This window comes from Benincasa hispida, chromosome 7 (assembly GCF_009727055.1).
Source record: "Benincasa hispida cultivar B227 chromosome 7, ASM972705v1, whole genome shotgun sequence".
Classification (NCBI taxonomy): Eukaryota; Viridiplantae; Streptophyta; class Magnoliopsida; order Cucurbitales; family Cucurbitaceae; genus Benincasa; species Benincasa hispida.
Genome location: NC_052355.1, coordinates 51907820 through 51927028, shown reverse-complemented (window position 1 = coordinate 51927028; position 19209 = coordinate 51907820).

Genomic DNA, 19209 nt, shown 5'->3' with positions numbered 1-19209 from the left:
TACTGTAGTTAAGTATGTCTACTACCTCTGATGAATCCTGAAGGAAACACAATATCTGGTGAATCCCGAAGGAAACATGATAACTGGCCGAAATGCCAGTTATTATAAGCCTTTTATTTAGAATTATGAGGGTTAGAAAGTAGAAAATGCGGTGATAATACTTAGAATTTGTGAAAATTTGAGTTTTGCATCAATCAACATCTAAATCCTCACTAACCCCAATATTATACGTTATTCCGTGTCAAAGTGTCTATTTTTATAGCTATCGCAGGAATCAAATGCATGCGCTGGAAATAAGCAATCACAAAATCATACGCATGCGCTGAAGCCAGGCGACCACAAAGATAATCGCATTCGGTGAAAGTCGAGCTATCACATAGACGAACGCATGCGATGATCGCATACGTCCATCGCATGGAAGTTGTGGTCATCAACCAAATACGTCCATCGCATGGAAGTTGCGGCTATCGATCGAATGCATTCATCACTTGGAGATTGCGGCCACGGAGTGATAACCTTAAATAGAAGGGTGACCGCAAGATGGGTGGAATGCATTGATACTTCAGTTGAATCAAGCTCGAACGCATACTTTGGGAGTATCAACAAGATAAGATGATGTGACATTGCCCGTACCGCGACAAAGGCAGCAATGAGACATAACGCAATCATGATTGTTGTCGGCGTTTGAACTCTACAAATAGCCCTTGAACCTTCACTTCAAATCATCCGAACTTCTGCCTTAAGGCAGAGGTTTGCGATCACAGATGAGAACATGAGCGAGATTTTCCATGAGGATTCTTCATCTCCACAAACCAATTCGAGTGACAACCGAAGCTTTCGCTGGAGATAGAGCTCGAGAGAGACATCTACACCATCCATCCATGGCACCACCAGTAGCCTTGATGCAGAGTCTTTCATTTCTTCTCTGATCTCTGTATTGTATTACATTTTAGCTTAAGATATTAAGACATTTTGTAATTAATGCTTATCTTGATTCCTTCAATGCCATCTTCTTCATCATTTGTATCTTTATCATTGTTTACCTTCATCGTTTATTTATCAAAGGCGATCACATACTCAATCATGTAGCCTAGAGATAGGACGCATGTAGCAACCCACCGAGAGGTGTGCATTGTATGAGTATAGTGAATTAATCCTCTTTGCTTAGTGAAAGGCTGTAGCAACGCTTTCGATGGGTTGTTGCAATGCTTGTCTATAGGTTAATTAGTCGCATCTAACTGCCTGAGAAGGTAAGAGATGGAACGCACTAAATCAAAGTATGCATTGTTCCTAGAGATGGGCATGGTCTTATGCTCGACGCAACCATGCACTATAGAGATATAGTCATGTGGCTGACCACCGAGAGGTGTGCGATGCATTAGTGTGACGAGCTGGGATTACTCGAGCGATTTAAGATAATAAACATTAATATGTGTTAATAGTTGTTGTGTATCTACCAATTCTCATCGCGAGTCTTCCATTGCTCAATCTGTTTAGTTAGGAGTAGGAGTAGTGTGTAATCTATTAAACTTCTTCTTTTTTACTTTTATTCATCGCCTCAAACGCATTGCTTCCCAAGCATTATTGAGTGACAAGTCCCCGTGTTCGACCTCGGATTACCCAAGAAACTTGCGTTCTCATTATACTTGGCGAGAAGGCAAGAAAACTTATGATAGGAACGCATGGTCATTGTATACTAGATTAACGCATACTTTCCATTCCAACACATGACCTCCAATGCATAGGCATAAACGCATAGCTTAAGACATGCAACATTACACACTTAAAAATTGCGTTCAACCAAAACACAATCTAGTGAATCCCGAAGAAAACACAATATCTGGTGAATCCCGAAGGAAACACAATCTAGTGAATCCCAAAAGAAATAAAATCTGGTGAATCTCGAAAGAAACACAATACCTAGTGGGCATCTAACTAATCGGCAAAGACACTATCACAGTCTCAACATCACAATTATTAAAATATGTTTTTATAACATACATATACACCTCAACATCATGGCTATACAACATGCATATATGCCTCTATATCTTCATATCAAATACACCCTCAGTGAATCAAGTATCACCTCTTACTAGCATGCAAGTCTCTACATGCACAAATAAATCTTTCAAATTCCCATACAAGAACATATATCGGTCATACTATATTATCCATCTATCATGTTATCGTTCTGTCATAATATTCATCTATCATGCTGGTATATATCTAGTGTCTGGCCCGTGGGTAGTTCTAGTAGTAAGATTACTTACTTTGATATTAGGTTGAACCAAAAAGTAATTGAATCTTTGTGAAATTCTTGAATCCTTAATCGAGCCAAATATTTGAGCAACTAATCCTGTCTAATCTCCACAATCTTTGAATTAAATCCTAGTACATAAACCAAAATAAAATTTAACCTTTAGGTTCACACCTAAGCATTTAATCACACCAAAATCAACAACAAAACTTAATAACTTAATTCGTATAAATTACATTCGAACCAAACAAGTCACAAAGCCCCAAATCTTACCAAAATTCTTGCCGAAATCACCTTAACTCTACTTGACAGCATGCTAACGACCTTTTAAACTCCTTCAAACTTTCAAATTCAACCTCCAAAATCACGATTGAAATGATAATTAAACAGGTTATTTATTGGGTATTCAAGATCCTCAATAAAACCATGAAAATCCTTTAGATCTTATCCCAAAACTACGAACCTCATGACGGTGTTCGACAGAGGACAACGACTGGAAGAGAGGAGGACCAACGGCAAGTAGATCCGTCGACGTGAAGGTCGGAGCGGCGCGGTTACAACTTGATGGAGGAAAGGATGTGGACGTCGGCGATGCGGCAGCCGAAATTCGTCTAAACCAGAGAGAAAGTGAGAAAGTGAGGGTTTAAAAATTCCATATTTCTTTTCTTTTTAATTCTTCACCACACAAATACATAGATAATATATATATATATTTTCTTTCCTTAATAAATATGTCATATCAAACTCAAATCTTTTACCTCTTCTCCAATTAATTAAATAAACCTAAAAATAAATTCACCAACTTTAAATCACTTCTTTCCAAAAATTCTAAATCCCAAAATTAAATTTTAACTTGAATCCAAATTTACAAATCTTTTGAATCCAAATTTACAAATCTTTTTAAGTACTTGATTTAATTACTTCAAAATAAACCAATTATCTTTTCCTAATTATTTACTTAAATTTTGAATCCAAGTTCCAAAATTAAAGAGGGTAAATTCTTAAAACCACAATTTCCTCTTTTCCAAAATTTCACAAAAACTCAAAATTTCTTATACAAATAATTCAATTATCCCTTCCAATTAATTTAAAACTCATACTCAAAGAATCCACATTAACCAATAAAACTTCTTCAACTGTAACAATTTGTTTCCAAATTTCAAAGATTAGGAAACTAAAACTCAGCAATTTGAGATAATTAACTTAAATTTTCCTAAAAAAAAATCGGGATGTTACACAAAATGTGCCCTAGAATGGCACAAGAAACAGTTTCAGTCAATTTTGGCTAACTTATAGGTTTCACTAGTCTCAATGGTTTTCAAATTCATGATTGCATGTGACTGTATAGTCTGAATAGTAGTAGAGTTACTTACTAAGTATTTTCTATACTGCATGATGGTGAGATCCGTGACTGTGCCAGGAGATTAGTTTTAGTGTTTCCACTCAACTTTATGGATGTTTTCAAGTCATTTAATGTTTTGGTGCAATACTTTGTGTTAAATAGAAAACCTTTTTAAATGTTATTTTTCATAAATGTTTTTAGGGGACCACGAGTAAAAGTTTCACTTTGTTTTATTTATTTATTTATTTTTTAAAAGCATTACTTAGGAGTCTTGAAGTGGATCATGCCCGTGCCATAATTTTATTTTTTCACAGTAAGTTGACTTTACATATTGCTCAAAATTCAATTTTTTCTAAACACATAAAACATATTGAGTTGGATTGTCATCATGCTTGTGATGCTATTTAGGATGGCTCCATTGCCACGTATCATGTCTCTACCAACGAGCAACTTGTAGATATTTTACAAAGGCTTTAGGAAAACAACGATTTCTCTATCTTCTTTACAAGTTCAGATTCTACATTTAAGTAAGATCCTAATTGTTTATGTGGAGATATACGAGTAGAGGTATCCTATACAAAGAGTTTGTATAAGATTGAACCATGAAATGATTAGTCTCTCTTTATAGCATCATTACTTAAAGAGATTAACATTTCAATAAGATTACCATAGGTGACTTGACCTTAATCCTGAATAAGTTGTGAACTTCTATCTATGAGGACAATCTTTTAATCTATATGGGTAAGAGTGGCCAAATTTGCTGACTCAATAAGCCTACCATTTTGGGGATTTGTCCGAGTAAGGAGTTGGAAACATAGCTTCACAAGATGAAATTCACTCATTCCTGATATTAGGGTAAATAGATGGATTGTTCCCTTAAGGGTTGATTTTGGGTCTTGAACAATGAGGCAGCTGACCCTCTCACTGGCTATTTGTTGTGGATTTAAATCCTGGGAACCTATGTTGGGAGTATAATTTCCCCTTCAATTTCCTCGCCACTCATCTTGAAGCTTAATTCGGACTTGCTAAGGGCTATTGGGTCTATCGAGCCAAACCTTTTTGAGGTCCAACTGATTTTCTAACACGTTTCTCTATCTCATGATGAAGTTCTACACCAAATCGTGTTAGGCCTACCTCTAGGATAGGCCCTAACAACTGGTTCTCAACTGATCCTGGGTAGCTTCTAGATTAGGAATCGCCTGGAATATTACCCAGTTGATTCTTGGCTTCCTGGCATTCCTTCATTTTTAGTTGTCGTTTGCTGATTGGCTTCTCTTTCCTGTTGCTTTTCTTGACTCACCGTTGCTTCTTAACTCATTACGTTGCTTTTTTCCTTCAATCGATTGTTACTGCTTGATTTGATTGCTTTGAAGCCCCTTGCAATTTTGATTGTTGCGCCTTTTCTGGTTGACCCATAGGTCGAGGCTGACCATTGGTCAATAATTCTGTGGGCTTCTTCTTCTTCTTCTTTTTCTCTTTTACTCGAGAAAATTTTTTTCCATGTATTTTATTTTTCTTATTTGCTTCATCACTTCATGATGTGCCCACACATGGCTTTCCCTTCCTTGTCTCCTTGGCTAAAGACAAGTTGTTGAGTTGTCACTTCTACCTAAAATCCCCTATTCCCCATGTTTTGTTTCTACATGCATTAGGAGGAATCTTCATTCTTTTTACTTTAGCTTGCTTGGGGTTCCCTTCAATTTTCCCCCTTCTCTCCTGAAATTTCAACTTCCTTGACATGGCCTGAGAATAACAATTTGATAGCCTCGGCTTTGGTATTGAAGGGGTTCTTTTGTAGCTAATCTCTTCCTTCTTCAATCGATTTACAAGTTTTTCTTTGATGACGACAATGAATGGATAAAACGCATGCAGATGACTAGTTCTCCTCTTCAAGTGAAGGTCGAGCCATGCAACTTCCTCCTCTTTTTTGTTCTATTTATACCTCAACCTTCAAGTTTGAACCATGTATTTTTAATTTCCTCTATCCCTGTCATTATTCGAGGTCGAGCTCTACCCTTTTTTCCTTTAAAACTCCCTTATATTCTATTAAAGTTGGTCTCCTCTTCTCTATCTCTCTTTCTTTTTTTCTTTTTTTTTTCTTTTTTTTTTTATTGTAGTCATCTTTTAGGATGGTCTTTTCTTTATGGTGAGTAGTGGTAGCATGAGTTTTAGCCCCATTGATGATTATGATGACTATTCCAGTACAACTCATTGTACTTTTCTTACCAAGAGGTGGAATTATGTGTCTGGCTGTTTGAAATGGGAGATGAGATTCAATCCCTTGGTCTTTCTTCTCTCGTCACTACTCCTCAACTTAAGAGATTGAGGCTTGACTATCATATTCTTGATGATATTCATATGAGTTATCATGAATTTAATGACTACATTGCTAATCCTCCTCCTAGAGTAGTAGCATTTTACTTGGCTACGTTCCCCTTTATCTCTTCTTTCAAAGTTATGTGGCTTTGGTTCAGCTTGCGCCGACCCAAATTGTTTCGAATGGTTAGAGTCACTTGCTTGGTTGTTATGTCCTGTGGAACCAACATGGCGATGACTCTTCTTTATCTACTACGAATTTTATGTCATTTCACAACCTGAGTCACAATCCGAAGTTTGGTGAATACTTTTATTACCTGGGTTTTAGGGAAGGGTTTGTTGTAAATGGTCCCTCTTCGGTGAAGAATTGGAAAAACAACTGGTTTTGGGTCAACAGGAATTGGCTCTCCCTTGGCCCTGAAGGTTCCCATTATGTGGTTCCAATGGAGTTTAGAAAATATAGTAAGCCATACTTTCTTCCTTCTTCCTGTGCTTGAGCATATTTTAACCTACAAGTGTTTTTATTTTAACTTCTTTTATTTTTCTCGCCACGTGCAATTCCGTGCAACTATTATGGATCTTCGGTCGTAGCATCTTTCTTGGACACTATTTGTAATCTCCCTGAATCTCAACGTTTTGGTCCCTCTACAGTCCAACAATGCAATTTGGTTTCGCTTGGACTTGTCTCTCCTCATGGTTCTTCACCTTGAGTTCTTAGCCTCGGCCACTCCTCTTTTTTTTTAATGCACATGTTTTTTTTTTTTGTAGAGATACCTTCCCGCACTGCTTCAATGACTAAAATTGCCATAAACAGAGCCAAAAAGGGAAAAAGAAGGGCGACTCTTCTTGAAGAGGCCTCAAAGCAAGATAACTGACCTTATCGACGATGAGCCTACTAATAGCATTCTGACCATCTCCCCCTCGCCCTATTTCCATAGTGAAACTCTTCCTCCGTCGGAGGACTTCTTTTCATTGGACACCTATTTTCGTTTTCCATGTGGTTTCTCCAGAGTGGGTGGTGAAAACAGAACTTCTAGCACAAAGCTTTTCTCTTTAGCTGAGAGTTGGGTCTAGACGCCCTTCTTCTCTATTTGGATACGATGATCTGACCGAGGCAATTACGAGGACTTTGAATGACTTTCACGATGTGAGTCTATGGTTTCTTTCATGTTCATTCTTTTTTACTCTTTTTTACTGTACTTTAGTCAGCCTCGACACTTATTTGTATGAGGTCGGCCATGTAGCTTGTTAACTTTGACTGAGCCTTCTTATCTTCCTTTTCTCAGGTCTTTTCTCGCATTGCAACATTGACGATGAGCATGGCTAACCGTATTGATTATCTAATGGAATCTCGAGTTCCATAGGAGGAATTGGCTCAAGCTCAATCTAACATTACTCACCTCAATGGTCTCCTTTCTGATACTCAATCGAAGCTTTAGTCTTCTAAGGCTAACATCACGGTCCACCAATCCAAACTTGAGAAAGTTGAATCTCTACTTTCTAAACCGCCTTCCTTGAGTAGAATTCACTGAGACTGAGCCTATACTAAAATGCGAAGCTCTTATATGGAAGATGGTGTGGAGTTTAGCAAAGAGAAAAATTTGTTCCCTCATCCTGATATGAGCTTTGACTATCTGACCTAAGATTTTGAGACTTTACGAAATAATCCCTATGTTTTCCATTCTCATGTTGCTGATGTTGGTGATAATGTTTGACGACGTGCATTTGTCTTCTTGGATGATTGGCTCTTTTACTGGTTTACTCTTGTTATGTTATTTTCTCCTCTATTTCTGGATTACTTCTCTAGTTTGTTTGGCTTCCTCGTGTACGCTTTCCTTGTTATCTAATGAATTATCTTTATGCCTCCTGCTTCTCTTTCTTGCTCGGGTTAACCTCAGCCATATATGCATCATTATTATTATTATTTTGTTGTTAATCTTATTTTTCCTTTCTTATAGGGTCGGCCTTGACATCCCTTATAAGAAGGTCTACCTCGGCCTCCCTAAAAGGATTGACGAGTTTATCTACTTTGGAAAACCGAATTTCGATTTGAATAAAGAAATTTTGGAAGGTGTTTTATTTATTAAAAAAACAACCTTGATTGAGATGGCAAAGTAAAAAAGAAAAAAATATAATACCCTATCTAAATTCATAGGAATTTAAAAGATAATTTTAACTTAATGACATAATTTTTTTTATTAAAACTCCATAGTACTTGAGGTTAATTTTGTCTTTTTCAAGGTTGTGAAGTAGCATTCTCTTGCAACCTTTTGCTCCCCCTTGATCACCATCGTTCCCTTAGGAATTGGGAATTTAAGGGTTTGATGATATGTTGACGGGACTGCCTTCAGGTCATGCAATGTTGGTCTTCTAAGTATTACATTGTAAGAGGATGAGAGATGAAAATGTGTGTTGGAATGGGGCACGTTGTCTCAGTTGTGGCAATGGGAGGACTCTAGCTAACTTTCCAGAATAAATATGGTTTACTTGAAAATGTATATACTATTCCTGGTCTGAAAAAGAACTTAATTTCTATAAAGTGTTTGTTAAAACAAAATTATTGTGTTCAATTCTTTGTAAATAAAGTGTTTATTTCAAATAATGGTTTTAATATTTGTTCTGCTAAGCTGAAAAATAATCTTTATGTGCTAAAATCGATAGCGACTAAAATCCTCCTTAATACTGAAATTTTTAAAACTGTAGTAACTCGAAATAAAAGAATTGAAATTTCTCCTAAATAAAATGTCCAACTTTAGCACCTAAGATTAGGATACATCAATCTCAATAGGATTGAGAGATTGGTAAAAGATGGACTTCTAAGCGAGTTAGAAGAAAACTATTTACCTATGTATGAGTCATACTTTGACGGCAAAATGACTAAAATATCTTTTGCATTCAGACCTCTGTGGTCCAATGAATGTAAAAGCAAGATGAGGGTTTGAATATTTCATCACCTTTACTGATAATTATTCAAGGCATGAGTATGTTTATTTAATGCAACATAAGTCTGAATCCTTTGAAAAGTTCAAAGAGTTTAAGTCAGAAGTTGAAAATGAATTGAATAGAAAAATTATGGCATTTCGATCAGATCGAGGTGGAGAGTTATTGGATCTTACATTCCAGAACTATTTGATAGAGCATGGAATTGTATCCCAACTCACAGCACCTGGTACACCCCCAGCAAAATGGTATATCAGAAAGAAGAAATCAAACCCTGTTGGACATGGTTCGGTCTATGATGAGTTACGCTTCATTACCTGATTTGTTTTGGGGTTTTGTAGTATGGATTGCAGCATATATTTTGAACTGTGTTCCATCTAAGAGTATTACGAGAACACCTTTGGAGTTATGGAATGGTCGTAAAGCTAGTTTACATTATTTCATAATCTAGGGTTGTCTAGCACATATGCTTGAGGCCAATCCTAAGAAATTGGAACCTTGTTCAAAATTGTGCCTATTTGTAGGCTAACCCAAAGGAACGAGAGGTGGTTACTTCTTCGACCCTAAGGAAAATAAAGTGTTTGTGTCGAAAAATGCTACTTTTCTAGAATAAACCACATAAGGGAGTACAAGCCCGACAGTAAAATTGTGTTGAATGAAATTTTCAAAGAAACTACTGAAACTTCAACAAGAGTTGTTGAAGAACCCAACACCTCAATAAGAGTTATTGAAGTTGGATCATCTAGTTGGTCAAATCCACCGCAAATGTTGAGGGAATCTCGATGTAGTGAGAGAGTTGCAAACTTGCCTGTCTATTATATGGGTTTAACAAAAATCCTAGCTATGGTAGCTGACAAAGATGTTGAGGATCCATTGTCTTATAAGAAGGCAATGGAGAATGTTGACAAAGATGAGTGGATCAAAGCTATGGATCCGAAATGGAGTCTATGTACTTCAATTCAGTTTCGGATCTTGTAGATCAACTTGATAGGGTAAAATCTATTGGTTGTAAATGGATCTACAAGAAGAAATGGGGTGCTGATGAGAAAGTGCAAACCTTCAAGGCTAGACTTGTGGCAAAGGGTTACACCTAAGTTGAGGGAGTTGACTGTGAGGAAACTTTCTCACTTGTTTCCATGTTAAAGTCTATCCTAATTCTCCTTTCTATTGCCTCATATTATGACTATGAGATCTAACAAATGGACGTCAAGAATGCCTTTCTGAATGGCAATCTTGAGGAGACCATTTATATGCAGCAACTTGAGGGATTCATTAACCAAGGTCAAGAGCAAAAGGTTTGCATGCTTAATCGGTCCATCTATGGATTAAAGCAAGCTTCTTGATCTTGGAATATAATATTTGATACTGCGATCAAATCTTATGGCTTTGATCAGAATGATGATGAGCCTTGTGTCTACAAGAGGATCATCAATAGTTCAATAGTTTTTCTAGTGCTGTATGTAGACGATGTCCTACTCATTGGAAATGATGTAGGTCTATTGACTGAAGTTAAGAACTGGCTTGCGACCCAAGTTCAAATAAAAGATTTGGAAGATGCTCAGTTTGTTTTGGGATTTCAGATCTTTAGAAATTGAAAGAACAAATCACTAGATCTGTCTCAAGCATCGTACATTGACAAGATGATTGTCAAATTTTCGATGCAAAACTCTAAGAGAGGTTTACTCCCTTTCGAACATGGAGTTATTGTCTAAGGAACAGTGTCCTAAGACACCTCAAGAGGTTGAGGAAATGAGATGGATCCCCTATGCATCGGCTGTTGGCAGCATGATGTATGTGATGTTATGTACTAGACCTGACATCTGCTATGCGATGGGGATAGTCAGTAGATATCAGCCTAATTCAAGATTTGATCACTAGAGTGTCGTTAAGAACATCCTTAAATATCTACGGAGAACAAGGGACTACATGCTTGTGTATGGTTCTAAGGATTTGATTCTTACATGATACACAAACTCTAATTTCCAGACTGATAAGGATGCTAGGAAATCCACATCAGGATCAATGTTCACTCTTAATGGTGGGGCAGTAGTTTGAAGGGGCACCAAGCAGGGGTATATTGCTGACTCCACCATGAAGGTTGAGTACGTAATGACTTATGAAGCTGCTAAGGAAGTTGTATGGCTTAGGAAGTTTCTGACTGATTTGGAAGTGGTTCCAGACATGTCAAAGCCCATCACCCTTTATTGTGATAATAGTGGTATTATGGCTAATTCCCAAAAGCCTCGGAGTCACAAACGTGAGAAGCACATAGAGCGGAAGTATCACCTCATCTGAGAGATTGTGTATCAAGGAGACATGATCGTCATACAGATAGCTCCATAGCACAGCGTTGCTGATCCATTTACAAAGGCTCTCACAGTTAAGGTGTTTGAGGGTCACCTGAAGAGTATGGATCTATGGGATGGGCCACATAAAGTCTAGGGCAAGTGGGAGATTTTGTACTGGGTGCGTGTTATGCCCTAGTTTATTGTTTTGTGTACTTGTATATTAGTGTGACTTGTATATTGTACACTTCACTAGCTTTAGGACAAGTGGGATATTGTTGAGGTTGATGCCCTAAATCTCGCAGGGTTCTGTAGTTTGTAATTGTATTATACAAATATTTTATTTATTTATTAAAATATGAGATGTTTTATTTGACATTTAGTAGCATTAAGCCCATAAATCAATAAACTAACATCCAAGGTTATGTTTTGTAGTTTAAACATGTATGTCGAGATATAAAGGTGGATCACGTTTAAGTGATAACCTAAATGGTCTGTAGTAGATGGATAAGGCTGGATACCTTATCTTAGTGACACTACGAGTATGGTCCGCTTTGCAGATGTTACAATTGTTGTAAAGTGCTACAAATGATTTGATCCTAATCATTCATGTAAAGACATGTGAGAATGGATATTCTATAAAAAGGAGTTTGTATAAGATCAGATCATGAAATGACTAGTCTCATAATATAACACCGTTCCTAATAGAGACTTACATTTCACCAGGATGACCATAGGTGACATGACCTAAATCCTAAGTGAGTTGGAAAATTCTGCCTATGAAGGCGTTCCTTTGATTTGTATGGGTGAAAGTGGCCAAATCGCTGACTCGACAAGCCTACCAGTTTGGGGATTCGTCTAATTGGGGAGCTGGGAATATAGTTACACAAAACGGAATTTACTCCTTCTCCGAGGTAGGAGAAAGTAGATAAATTGTTCCCTTAAGTGCTGATTCTAGGGTTTGAACAATGTGGCACCACACCTTCCATTGGCCCGAGAGGAGTCTAGTCATAGTTGGACTATGATTTATTATTTATTAGAGGGATCAGTGGTACTTAAGAAGTTAGATGTAACTACAAGAGCAAAATGGTAATGTTGCCTACCTGTACTTGTGAGCAATTTGTGAAGGGTCATCGTAGTGTTGATTGGTTATATCCAATGGACACAAAAATATACTTGTAGTGTAAAGAGTGCAGCTGTCGACCTTTAGTGGAGTGCCCGATAGTTAATGGATGTTGAGTAAATTAATTAAAGAGTTTAATTAATTATTCAAGTACCATTGGAGCTTCAAGCTACAGGTTCATGAGGTCTCCTCTGTAGCTCAACGGGGTATTTATGAGAATCAATTTTGGATTCATATAATTAAATTTAATTTAATTATATATGATATAATTACTATAATGTATTCGATACATTATAATATAAAGTTTATTTGAGAGGAAATAAATATTTGAATATGATTCAAATATTAATTATGTGAATTGGATTCATATAATTAAATTTAATATAAATGGGATTTATAAGAAATATCATTGTTGAGAGAATTAAACTATAGGTTATATTGTATTGGATACAATATTAAACTATAGGTTATATTTTATATTTGATACAACATATAGTTTAATATATATTATATGATAAAGTGGTTATCATATAAATATGTATTAAGATTTTTATTAAAATTATTTTTATTTATTAATTTTATTTTTTGAAAATTAATTTTAAGGAGGAAGTTGTAACTCCCTCCCCATTTTCTCTCTACTACGTTAGTGGGAATAGACGAGTTGAATTAGTTTTTTTTCATCTTCTTCCTCCTCCAGTTTTTGAGTTACAGAAGAGTTCTGTAAGATTTTGAATCTCTTTCCCAATCTTTCAAAAATTCTCTCTTAATTCTTTCCCTCACCAAAAACCAGAGCCAACACACTCCTGGATTCTCATCTCAGAGAATAAAGAGGAAATCAAGTGGTGGTGTCTATTAAAGGGTTTCAAGTTCATGGTTTTGTAGAAGAAGATACACGAAGAAGATCGTTCTTCAAGGGAAGTACTCTTTCCTTATTATTTATTTTTCTCTTTTGTTTTTCTAGCATGTCGTATTTTTTTAATTTAAATGTATAATCATTTTGTATGTTCTCTGTAAAATTGTTAATTCTATAAAATTTGGGATTTGGTTCCGATCCATTTTCGATCAAGGACCTTCAATGGTTCCTTCATTTGGTAGTAAAGCGGGGTTTTTTGGCCCAACTTTTTTTTTCAAAGTTTCAAAATTAATTTTACAAAATTTTGGTGGCATTTTGCATTCTGTTCTTTCATGTTGATGAATGTGTGGAATGTTTGGTTTACAATGTTGGATAATTTTGGGATTGACACTTTGTTTTAATCACTTTCTTTTACAAAATTGGTTTGTAAGGGCCCATGCTTTAAGTCCCTGAGTCGTTTGTGAGTTTTTTGGTGCCGATCTGTAGAAAACAAGGCCAAAATTGGAAGCGTTTTGAAGCAGTTCGAAACGGTACAGTGGATGATTGTATAGTAGCATCGTGACGTTGTGATGCAGCAGATGGATTTCCTCTTCGTAGTGTCGCGACACTAGGGCACGGCGTCACAACACTCCAAGACGAGGAAGAGGCATGGTTTAGCTCCCCTTCATGTGCGGTTTGTGGGTTTTAGTTTCGGTTCAGTTTGTGGGTTCTCCGATTTAGTCTGTTTGGGTTCTTCTGGGCCAATTTATGGCTAGTTCAAGCGGTTCAAAGCCTGATTCACGTGTTTTGAATCGGTTGACTTTTTATTTGTAATTGTTGGTTTTAATTTATTGTTTTAGGTGTCCAATCTCAGTCCATTAATTGTCTTTAATTATGCATTTGATGTATGATTTATGTTTATTATTATATGTCATAAAGTATATCATGTAGTAAAAATCTCACCATAGGTTATGCATTTAATTTCATGCATCATTTATATTATAAGTGTTATAATATATATAATTGCATGATTTGATTAATATAGCATGATCATGCATCATATAGTATAAATGTTATAATATATGCATGCATGCATTAATAACATATACATGCATCAATTATATTATAAGAGTTATAATATAGTGTATGGATGTATTTTTGAATGTATGTTATTATTTATTTCATTACTTTATTATATAAATGTTATGTATATTAGTAATGAAATGGAATTGCATGAAGCATGTCACCACTTTAGGGTAATTTATAATTGTTATAATATTACCTAAGTATGCTTTCACATGTAATATATGGTTTTAATTAATTTCATTTATTGTATAAAAGTTATAATTAAATGAAATTAGAATTAAAATCAATAATTTAGAATTTTAAGCAAACCTTAGGTTAAAATCATCTCTTAAAATAATTTTAAAATATGATTCATATAGGCCTAAGATTACTTTTCTAATGAGATTATAAATTTAAGTTTAATCTTTTAATCAGTTTAATAGGATTAAATTGATTCTTAATTAAAAGATTAAATTTGTAATAAATGTATCTATAAGGGATCTTTTGTTTAAGATTTGTTCTGTCTAGGTTAGGGTATTTAAGTTGATGGAAACATAACACCCCTACCTGGGAACTTACCTGAAAATGTGAATTAAATAGATTTGTTACAAGCATGTAATGTTTGATTGAAGTTTATTAAAATGTTTAATAAACATTAATCAAAGTTGTTTAACTATCCAAAGTAAGTATTACTTTTAGGCAAATTAAAGAAACACTTAGTTAAAATCAGTAGTCGGATTTTCGTAAGTTAATTAACCCTAGGTAAAACGCTCAGTGGGAGGAAAATACAGTATATGATACTTCATTTTTCCTCTTCATGTTTCTCTTTAAATGTCCACACTGTGAGATCTATACTCGGCCTCGAGGCACCTTGAGTGTCCCCCTACGAATGATATTTATATAGATCAATACCAAGGTGAATGGAGATAACGTTTATAGTAAGTGGGAGCAGGACAAGTATTAACTCTTCCCTCGATCTCTCTCATTAGTTTGAAGTAAAGTTTCATGCTCGGCCTTGTGTCACCTTGAGTGTCCCCATACGAATGAAATTCTGCATGACACTTTATTCAAACTCCAGAAATGAATGAGGGTTACTTTAGTTTCTTCCTCAGTCAGTTTTTTCCTACGGTTGGTTCATTGGGCGGAACTCTAGAATCTAAAATGAGGGATTACACTTACAAGAAATGTTAAGCGAGTTTAACAATTTTTGGACCAAACAATGGTGACTAATAATTACAGTAACAAGGAGTTTTTCTGTCTATTGGTTAAGATAGTCTCATTTCAGTGAAGGGGCATCTGATCACCCTACGGTGGCTTTTCTCCTATCTCATTGAAGCATCATTGCAAAACAGATGTCACTTAGGGTGCATTAGATTATTTTGCTAAAATTGATTAGTTTTTCTAAATGGGTCAATGTATGATATACTAGTATAAATAATTTACATGATTTCAACAATTTATTTTGACTTCCGTAACTTTAAATTTGCTCATCGCCGACAAATTAACGGCCGAAAATTATACAACCTGGAAAAACACAATCAACACTACACTGATCATCGATGACCTCCGTTTTGTCCTAATAAAGGATTGTGTTAGTTTCTAAAAACGTGCAACGAAAGAAAACAGAATTATAAAGCTTTCTAATTCATCAATTTTGGCTCAAAATTAAGCATGCTCATTAAATAACAATAGGGTTTCAAACATACCTTTGAAGATCTACTTCAAACTCGAAATTTATCTGCAATTCTCCCTTCTTCTAGTCATGAACCACCACTAGAGCTTCCCTACCATCCTCTAGGAGCCTTAGATTGAGATGTAGGACTCACAACAAGCTGAATTGAAGAGAAGAATGGAGAAGACACACTGGTTTTTAGCTTTGGTGAAGAACACTTCTTCAACCTTAATTCTCAACAAATTCCACTGACTTGCATGCATTTTTTCAGCTGAAAGAAGTGTGTTTTTATGCAGGTATATCATGCAATTAGATTGCATCTCAAACATCCAGCTCCTCTTTTGATTTTGAGCTGGAATTTAGTGGTAAAACCCCAAATGTGGGATTTTTTCCATTTTTCAATTTCTTTTCCTCTTTTTTCATTTTGAAACTAATTTTCAAAAATAACATTGATTTTCAATTTTAATTCTTTTCTTAGAACAAAAATTTTATTAATTTTACAAAAAATAATTCAAAAACTAATTTTTCTAATAAAATTAATAATTAATAATCAATTAAACAATTTAATTAATTCTATTAATTTAATATCAAATATAAATTAATTTAACACCAATTCCACCATTATGAATCTCTATTCATTTATATTTAAATCATATTTAAATATTTAATTAATTCTCCGATTTCATTTAATTCCAAAATTAAACGTGTAATTATATCACATATAATTACTGATTCCCTTAATTCAAATTTGAACATTTCAAATCAAATTATCATGCTATTATAGGGATTATTTCATTTATGAGCTAATAGGGGACCTAATGGACTTACAGATCATAGGATCCAACGATCCGAGATTAATTGGCTAAACTCTTTACACCGAATTAACCCCTATTCATTAACTACTGGGTCACTCCACTAAAGCCTAGTAATTGCACTCCCCTCACTGTAGATATATTGTGTCCACTCGATATAACCATGATTAGTAAGTTACCCTTCATAGGTTGTTCATAATAACGGTTGGGTCAAATGGTTGTTTTACCCCCGAGATCACCTCTTGTTCCTTAAGTCTCGTTGATCCTCTAATGAACAATTGGTTTGTTATCTGATCATCAAACCGAGTTCCTCTCGGGCCAATGAGAGGGTGGGGCTCTTGTTCAAGTCTCGGAGTCAGTACTTAAAAGAACAACCTCTCTACTATCCCTGAAAGCGAGTATGAGTGAATTCCTTTTTGCACCCTATGTCTTCAGCTATCTACCCAGTCTTGCCCCTGAAATCGGAGGCTTATTGAGCCAGTACTGTTGAGCCAACCTTCACCTATGCAAACCTAAGGATAATTCCGAATAAACAAGAGTTCATAGTTAGCTCAGGATTAAGGTTAAGTTACCTAGGTCATCGTTATGAAATAGTCAGTTTTAATTGTAAACAACGTTATAAAGTAAGAGTAACTTTATTTCTTGGTATGATCTTATGCAAAGTCATTACACATGATACCCCAATCCTCATGTCACCACATGAACGAATCAAGATCACTTTGTTTGTAGTACTTTACAACTCCTTGTAACAACTACAGAGTGGGCCACATCCGATAGCGTTACCAGAATAAGGTATCCAATGTTATTCGTATACTACATATCATTTTGACTATTTACTTGAACCCGATCCACTCTTATGTCTCTACATAAAGTTCAAGTACTCATGTAATAATCATGAATCTTTCAGTTTATTGGATTTTCTGAAATGAAATAAGAAATTCATATATTCAATGACAACTTTATTGAATCCACACTACAGTAACAACTTTATTGATTTGCAGAATAAGTTTATTGTTTTACAAAACCACGAATTCTAGGACATAAAACCCAACAAACTCCCACTTGGACTAAAACTCCAGTGGTAATATACATATGAATCCATATTGTTGAATTTTTTAGTTTTGCGGAGAAATACAATAAACTAGGGCTTCACATACTCATACTTTGCCTTTAGGTATCACATACCCATTCTTAGGTATCACATACCCATGGGTTTTTCCCTCTTGTCGTAGATTATATAACTCATAGTCTTAGTCTCATTAAGTGATCCTTAAACACTTTAGTCAAGAGGATCGCTTTAAATATATTAGTATACAGTGGACTTCTATTCAAACAACATAAAGAATGCATCTTATTTCCACAACTTCTTGTTTCTCAATATCATCACCTAAACTTGATGACCTGAGTTTCTACTAAACCCAAATTATAGCTAGGCTATCATACATTTCTCCCACTATATTGAGGTACCCTCAACTTTTTTAGCAAGATGCATCTGACCTGTCTAAACAACTTTTGTTACAGTGTCAGCTTTAGCCAATAACTCTTATTGATATACACTTGATTTTTATGGAAACTATATAATATATGGTGATCTCGTATACTTTTCCAGAAAATTTGTCAACACAAACACTTAATTTTCTTTTACTTGAAAAGTATACTACTTTTGGTTTGCCTACAAATAAACATGCCTTTTGAACGATATTCCAACATTTAAAGGTTCGATACTAACGCATGTGCTGATCTATTCCAAATTTCAGAATTATGTAAACATCTTTTACATATCATAAATAGCTTTTATGAGTTCTTCGTATCTCATATGGAGTTTCAAAAATACCTTAAAATTGGAATGATGTTCAAAACAATCAAGACAAAGGTGTAGAGAGTTGTCACTAGACTTCATGTTTTATCATAATAGCCCTAGAAATCTCAGATTCTCTGTACTCTCTACCTCGATCTAATTGAGGCGTTTCGATTATTTTACCTAACAAGTTTTATACATCTTGAACCTTTCAAGTGTTCTAAACTTAGTACTTAGGTAACCATAACTGTACTTTGAATAATTTACTGTAATATTCATACCATTTTTTCTTATGCTTTAACATTCATCAGACCTCAAAGATCCGAATGTATAAGCTTTAAGGGTTCTTTTGGTTCTTAATTTTTTTTTATTATCTTATCTCTAAGATAACACATATAAAGTCAAAAAGATTTGTCTTTTAACTTATTTAGATGACACTTTTTAACCTTCTTCTTAGTCTCATTAAGACATTATGTGACAAAAATTTTAATTACCAAGTGTTGTCATTAGGGAGGGTTAGTGAAAATTTCCTATGGTATATATATATATATGCAAATGCTATGTCATTAGGGAGGGTTAGTGAAAATTTCCTATGGTATATATATATATATGCAAATGCTATGTCATTAGGGAGGGTTAGTGAAAATTTCCTATAGTATGGTATTATAGATAATTTTTCATTGTACGTTTACTTATTGTGTGTCATGTGTACGTAATATGGTAAGATCTATTGATATTAACGTAGAGTCCATCTATGAAGATAA